General features: G+C 29.0%; 1 non-coding gene across 1 annotated transcript; it reads left to right on the top strand.

Moving 5' to 3' along the window:
* Positions 1-7,076: 7,076 nt before the first annotated feature.
* Positions 7,077-7,169, top strand: LOC148762811 (small nucleolar RNA snoR8a). Its single transcript, XR_016026849.1, has one exon. It is a non-coding gene; the product is annotated as a small nucleolar RNA snoR8a (small nucleolar RNA).
* Positions 7,170-8,514: the final 1,345 nt, after the last annotated feature.

Genomic DNA, 8,514 nt, shown 5'->3' with positions numbered 1-8,514 from the left:
TGATAATGATGGAATTACCATTGAAATGGCATAAGAACGTAATGAATTCACCATTGTAAGGTGAAGTGTATGAATATTTATGGAATGTCATATACATAATGTGTTGATGTATGCTATGATATGTGGTTAATAGTATGGAACATGAGATGTTCATGAGACATTATAATTGTGATTATAATTGAAATAGAGATTAAAGTTGATGATGAATGTTATTGATGTGTTATGTGGTACACGTTAATATTGCTTAAAAAGTGGATACCACTCATTAATATTGCCCAAGTAGTAAGGGATAAATGCCACTACCTCGTGGGTTAAATACATTTAATATTGCCTAAGAAGTGGAGCAGAAATATTACTCATTTATGTTGCCTAAGAAGTGGAGCAGATTATTATTGCCTAAGAAGTGGGACGAAAATACCACTCTTTAATATTACCGATGCGGTGGGATAGAAATGCCACTATGCCTTGGGTTAGTATAGCTTTGATATATAACTATGATAGTGTGGTTTCATGTGCTAGAATGCAAATGTAAATGAAGGATGGAATCTTGAGTTAAGAATGAAATTTGAATGTAGTTTCATGATTTTTGATTATGTTGTATACGTGTAATTAGATAAGGTTTGATGTTGTAGAACTAATATTGAGGATGGTGTGATGTACGTTCGTTATGATGGTTTTCTTGTATGTCATTATATAAGATTGATGGAAAGATTTAACCTTGAGTTAAGATTTGGAATTTACTGTTGTCCATGGATTAATGGTTTTGTCTTTATGGACTTTTGATGACATTTTATGTTGTCTAATTGCCACTAAGGGTAGGGAGGTTGTTTGGACTTCCTATTGTTGGAAATTGACCCAAAATTTGAGTGGAATAAATGAAGTATCAATACCTCTTGAATAAGGTATTGATACATAATAAGCAGAAAACCCTAAAAGGCATTTGTTAAATATAAGCCCTACAGCCAATTGAATTGCTCAAGGTTTATATCCTTAATCACCAAACAAGATTACTCATAATGAGTGATCCAAGATTTTCCTTCATCAATAAGCTATTTTACATAAGCTTATTGGATGAAGTCTAAGGAATTAACATGCCTTGCAAAGGAATTTTAAAGTGTTATAATTATGATATCCTTATGCATTAAAGCATAATTCCTAAATTGTTCCTAGTCAATATATCATTAAGACTAGACATCAATGATGCTTAAAGATTTACACATTCTATATTTCTTACTTGTGAAGTAAGCAATTTATCTCATAAGTTGAAGTATGGAGATACTTAGAATTAGAATGTGGGTGCTTGTTCTTGGAATAAGTTCACTAAACATGACTCGCCATGAGGATTCCATTTGGCATGGCATTCAAGTGTTTATAGAATATATCTTCATGTGACATTTGTGTAAGTGATCTTTTGATTTGAAACATTGGGTTGTCTTATATGAGAATTTTTTATACTTTGATATCATCCTTCCATGTCCTAACCAATGATGTCTAAACAGGAAGTTGTTGGGTATAGCATGAAACATATGAAGACAAATGAGTGGTCAAGAGAGGATTTATCACTCCAAGTGACTAAGGAGATGTATCTTAATTGGTCTTGTCTTAAATTAGCTTAATGAAGTCTTTGGCCTAAGCAAGATGGATTTTGGAAAAAAAGTTTTCCATAATCCATGTTAGCTAATTAGTGGTTAAAAGAACTAATATGGAAAGATCAAGTGGAGTAGACACTACACGATACTTTTTGGATTTCTAAGACACTTAGTAAAGGGATTGAATTACACTGAAAGACTAATTACTAAATGGTTGAGTCAAGCCATTTTGACTCTTCTAATATTTGGGTACCCATGATAGATTGTTGAATCCTGCTCTTGTTCTATGAACTTTAGATAGTTAATTTGATTAATGATTATATCCTAAGTTTAACTTAAGGATTATATCCTAAGTTTAACTTAAGGATTATATCCTAAGTTTAACTTAAGGATTATATCCTAAGTTTAACTTAAAGATTATATCTTAAGTTCATTAGCAACATGCTAAAAGCCTAATGCGTTACATTCTCAAAATGAATATTGAAAATAAAATAGGAGAGGTGATTAAGTTGGATGTAATTTAATTAAAAGTTATATGCTTCTTAAGAACTTAATTAAATAATTTAATTAAGTTATTAAGTTAATTGACAATTACATAAAAGTTATGTAATTAACTTAATTAGGGCTTACATTAATCCAAGGTATAAATAACTTGCTATAGTTGCTTAACATAAGCAAGCTTACACACTTACAAACACTCTTGCCCTAGCCATACCCCTTGTGAAGAGAAAAATGTTTTCTTTCACTTTGTGCTTAGTGTGTTCGGCACTAAGGATGTTTGTTTGGGAATTTGAGTTTATGAAACTCATCTTTGCTAGCACATTGCCATGGCATAATACTCTTAATCTTTGGAAAAGGATTTTCAGGTTCATTGGTGTGGATCACCGTTAGAGGCTACACAAGAACTCCTTAGATAGCTTTAGTTTGCAATTACTAGGCTCAGGTGGTTGAGTCTTTTGAAGGCTATTATGGTGGTTTAACAAAAGATCCACCTTCCTTTGTTATTGAGGTATTATGACTTGATCATATGGTTATATCCTCGTTCTTGTTTTGGTGCTCAATTCAATAAGAAATAGATCCTAAAAGGGTAAGGTGCATTTTGTTCGTTCATTTTCTTCCACTGCAATTTTATTTGTATTTAATGCATGACTAGCCCCCTCTCAATAGCACTCTACATATGAAGTATCAATATCTCAAGGGAAGGTATCAATACCTAATGAAAAGTATCGATACCCAAGGGTGGATGCTTATATAGTTATAAGCCCTTAAAATTTAAAATCTTTTGTATACTATATATTTTTCTCTTAATGGCCCCATCAAAATAATTTTTTTATTTAATAATTAATATAAATAAAGAATAACAAAATAACCCCACATGCCCCACTCAACTTTACCCTCCTTAATTCTTGAGTTTCTCCGTACCTCTTTATCTCTCTTTTTTTTTTCTCTTTCTCTTCTCTTTTGTCCTTTCATTTTTACTTTACTCTCTTATAGATAATTTAGTTATTTATATTGAGAAAGACATTGCTAGTCTTTTCAATACAAAGTCAATAATTGATAAATTTGAATTCAAAAAACATCATCGAACACTATTTTTTTAAAAGACTATTTTAAGTCTTTTTTTTTCCTTTTGATTTACATGTTATATAAATTATTGTTCATTTTGAATCTTTTGATTATTGATTAATTTCAATATATTAGTTTTAAAAAATTTTAGCCCTTATTCTTTTTTTGTCATTGACCCCCCCAACAAAAGTTGGTTAGTTCTATCTTTGTTGATACCCTTGAAGGAGATATTGATACTTAGTGGACAAAATGCCTAAAAGGCATTTTGTGTTAAAGGTATCGATACCTTTGGGCCAGGTATTGATACCCACAACTTATTTTCTTAAAAATGCCCTATTTCAAAACAATTTTCCTTTTTAAATGGTTCGTTATTCCTAGATAATGATTTACATGGTATCATACCTCAATGTATTGAAATATATTATGAAAATTCCGTAAACACTTGATTCATTTGATTTGGTATGATTACTACCAAATTGCATATTTGTGAAAAATGATGGTTTAGTAAAACACTCTTCCCTTTTATCTTTTCCCCCTCTCATATCTACTCACTGAGTTTTTGTAACTCACACATGTAAGCTCTACTTGTTTTCAAATCAGTAAACTGTTTGGTTTATCATCTTTTGGAGAAGTCTTCCAGCTTTCATTTTGATAGCTGTGTTAGAGCCCTTCTTAAAGCCTTCAACATCGAGTCACGCTCCATTATCAAGTCGGGTCTTATATGTTTGTCTATTTTGTTATGTTGAAACACATGATTTTGTAACCAAGATTGACAATACTTATGTTTGTCTACATATGTTATGCAATGCCTATGATGAGTATTGAAAAATTGCGTATGATATATGATGCAAATGGTCATGAGACCATAGATGAAAATGAGCACAAGTAAACGTGCAATGTAGTTGACTAATGTGAAAATGTTGATATTGATGAACGAATACGTGCAAACATATATATGCATATCTTTGTGTTGCATGATTTAATTGGCATGGTGTATACGAACACTTTTATATGTGCAGTGAATAACAATAATATAATGACAAGATATATAAGGCTTGCTTGAGTTTAATGGGTTTACCATCTTGGACCCTTGCACTGGTCATGGCTTGAGATTGGGTCATGACATTTTCTTTTTCCTTTATTTTTGGCTCCCGCTTTCCCCACCAACCAAAGGCCAACCAACAGTAACAAAAGGCTAAATCTTAGCCCAAACGACATTGTGACACTTGTTGGATCCAAATTGATCTTTTTTGCCATTGATCCGACAAAGTGGAAAAGATCATGCTTCATAAAAATGTTAGCCTAAACTTTTTCCCCTTGTCGAATCCATAACAAAAAGGGTCAATTTGGCTCCAATAAGTATCGTGATGTCAATTCAATTAGGCCCTTAGCCATTATTGGTTAGAAGGGATGAGCTTCAGTTGATGTGGTCGGTTTGGTCCTAAAGAAGGCTGTAACAAACCAAACCAACCAAGGTAGCGGAACTGACTGCCACCAATTAAAGCTATTGGGGAATAGACCAAACCATGACTGACCACAATCAGCTGGTTGGGTGATTTTTGGCTTGGCAAGTAGGGTTGAAATTGATGGCGACTCAAGTTGCAAGAGGTGCAATTGTAGTACAAGAAGGGGAATGAGAGCTCAACAGCCTTTGGGATTTAGGATTTCTTTCAAATAATGCAAGCAGGAGAAAGTGAGGGAATTGATGAGGAGGGGTAAATGTGTAATTTCCCATATAAATATAATTTTTTAAAAAAGCTTTAATGATTTTCATTATTTCTTAAATCCAAAATGCCATTTTAAGTTTATAGTTTTTAGCAAGAGACTTTGATAGCAATTTAACTACACCCAATGACTTACCCTTATACCTTATGACCATTATAACAGTAAAGGAAGTCCACAAATAGCTCTTGTGCTAGAGAACTCGGATGTTTTCACTTTCAAAGTGTCATACCAACTCAAGTTACCTCACCTGGCTTTCCTGTACAACAATTAAGCACTTGATTCAAGGTCATATAAATATAATTGAAAAAAAGTTGTCAGTTATTTTATTAATCTTTAAGGAAAGGGTTCCTCGCTAATGATCGAGTCGAATAACCAAAATAACAGTTGCCCTCAACTGCATCACAATCGACGTCAAATAACCAGCCCAAAGTTAAAAACTGTTGGAACTTGTCGACTATGTGGTTTTGGCCAACTGGTGCTTAGCCCCATAATGGTTGGCCCTTTGTCAATGAGTAAAAAGGTGGAATAAGAAAGAGAGATACAAAAAGAGAAAAGAAAAAAAAGTGACAAATAGATAAATAAAATAGAAATAATTAAAGAATAAAAGAAAAAAATTAGATATTTTAAAAAAAAAATTATATATTTTATAAAATATTATAATTTAATATAAATTACCTATTTATTTTTTAAATAAATAATTAATATACATGTGTTAGATACATATGGTCAATTGATTTTATCACAAAAATATAAGGGTAAAATACCCAAAACCCCTAAGTTTTGATTGAAATTACATGGAGGTCCATTAGCTTTCAAAATGGACACTTCACCCTAAAAAAATTTTCACTGGACACGTAGGTTCAGCTGTTAGTCAACCGTTAGTATTTTCGTCAACTTGTTGATGTGGAAAAGGTAAAAAGATAATTTTACCCTTAATTAATTTTTATAATTACTATTATATAATCTTATTATTTTTTATTAATTAAAAAAAGCTCCCCTAGAGAGCTCGATTTAGGGCTCCCCTCCCTTAGGAGCACTGATCTGTTAACAGTGTCTGAACTCTTGGGGTGGAGTATTCATTTCGAAAACTAATGAGCCTTCATGTAAATTCAATCAAAACTTAGAAGGTAAAGGCATTTTACTCAAAATATAAATAATAATAAAGTACTTTTTTATAAAATATAAAAACTAAAATGATAAACATTATCACTATGCAACGATTTTTTGTTGGATTGAAAATTTTTGAAGACAGGGCAAAGCTCTCAAAATTAAGGACATGTAATAAATTAATTGAAGAAAAAGAACTTAGAACTCCTTATAGTTTTCTTTTTCTTGGTAAAGAAAAAGTAGAAACGAAATCACGAATGGTCCCCCCCTTTTTCTCTGTATAAAAATCTTCGGTCAAAATATCCACCAAGTCCCTTTACCTATGCATTTTGTTCAATTTAGTCCTTGTACTCAAAATCAAAGCAATTTAGTTTCTTCATTTTGAGAATTGTTTTAATTTAGTCCCTCTTCCTAATGACATCCAATTTTGTCGTCAAAAGGAATGACACCAGTGCTGACATCAGCACTTACGTGACACCACATGATGACGTGGCATGCTCTGTGGCACCAACTAGATGACGTGGTAGTGCCATGTGGCACTGACATGCTGACATGTCAATATCACGTGGCAGATCAAAAAAATTTTTATGCCACATCATAGGGACTAAAATGAATAAAAATATATAGTTCATAGACTAAATTGAATAAAATTAAGATGTTGAGGGACTAAATTGAAAAAAAATATTTAAAAAATACAAAACTTTAAGTAAATGATAGATATACTTATTAATAAACCAAATATTTAAGTATAAAAGATTTATGGTGATAAATAATATATATAAATATTTTCTTACTTGATTATTTGATTATAGAATTTGTACATTAATTTATCTTCTTTGTAAAAATTAAGGTTGAATTCCCCTTCTATAAAAAAATTTTGAAAAAAATTTCATTCTAATGTCAAATTTAGATAAATAACTTGCATTATGTTGGCATAAAATAATATAAAAAGACTAAATAATTTTTTTTGTTTATAATAGTATAAAAATTTGAATTTGTTTGACATAATTTTTAACTTTAGTTGAACTCAAATTAGCAAAATAAGTTGATTCAGTTTTTTTAAAAATATATATATAAAAGAGAGATATGAAGTTAGTGATGATTATAAAAATAATTTTTCGTTTTGACTAACGTAATTTAAGCATGACAAACCTCTTATTACAATCACAGAATTTGAGCTACTCCACCCTTTCAATTTTTATTTATTTTTTATGCTTTTATTTTGTTTAATATTTCAAGTTGCATTTTTTAGATTGAAATTTTCTAGATTAAAGATTGCATTTATAGTTGATAGAGTTAAATATAATTGTAAATATTTGTACAATTTTATTTTGTATTTATAAATTTTTTGTAGATCCAAATTAATAATTTGAATTTAAATTTAGTAAAATTTGATTGTAGTATTTGAACTTAAATAAAATTATTTTATAAAAAATTTTGAGTAAATTTAAATAAAAGGTAAATTGATAAGGGTTGAATAATTCTAAAAAAATAGGTATTTTATACTACTATAAATAGAAGAGAATTTATTTACTCCTTTTATATTATTTATTTTAATATAATGCAAATTTTTCATCTAAATTTGACTTTAAGTATGATATTTTTTTCGAAATTTTTTTATAAAAGGAGAATTCAAACTTAATTTTTATAAAAAAAATATAAATTATTGTATATATTCTAGAATTAAATAATCAAGTAAGAATATATATATATTTTTTAACATTATTAATCTTTACATTTAAATATTTGACTTATTAATAAGTATATCTATAATTTATTTAAAGATTTGTATTTTTTAAATATTTTTTTTAATTTAGTCCTTCAATATTTTAATTTTATTTAATTTAATCCCTATGTTATATATTTTTATTTATTTTAGTTCCTATGACGTGGTATAAAATTTTTTTAAAAATTTTTTTGACTTATCACGTGACATTAACACGTCAGCATGTCAAAGTTACGTCATCAAATTAATACCACGTGGCACTATTATATCATCAAGTTAGTGTCATGTTATTAAAATATCTATAATATATATATAAAAGTAGGATGTTTTAATTTCTTTCAATTTTTTTCAATTGAGTCTTCAATTGAATGACAAGTGTCATTCAATTAGAACTCCTTTTTATTTTTTTGACCTTTCGTTTTCTATTGAATTAATTTTTTTTACACCTTATGTCAAAAATAAGTTATTTTTGACATTTGAAGGGTTTTTTTTGTTTTTTTACTTTTATTTATTTTAATAAAAAATACTTAAAAATAATAATTTCTAACTTTTAATGCTTAAAAGATAGATTCATTTAATATTTATCAATTACAATTTAATATTATTTTTTGTCTATACTCTCTTATTCTGTATGAACTTGAATCTATAGTATATAGATATCTCTTTTATACTTAAATGTTTAAATTTCAATAAATATCCATCCAATTCATTATATAAAAGTAGGATAATTGATTGGACCAATTGACTGACATTTGTCATTTTTAATTAAATTAATATTTTTTACTCCTTATGTCAAAACTA

Source organism: Theobroma cacao, chromosome 5 (genome assembly GCF_053813885.1).
Source record: "Theobroma cacao isolate CCN51 chromosome 5, ASM5381388v1, whole genome shotgun sequence".
Classification (NCBI taxonomy): Eukaryota; Viridiplantae; Streptophyta; class Magnoliopsida; order Malvales; family Malvaceae; genus Theobroma; species Theobroma cacao.
The sequence above is the reverse complement of the archived record's forward strand: the minus strand, read 5'-3'. Positions and strand labels throughout refer to the sequence as shown.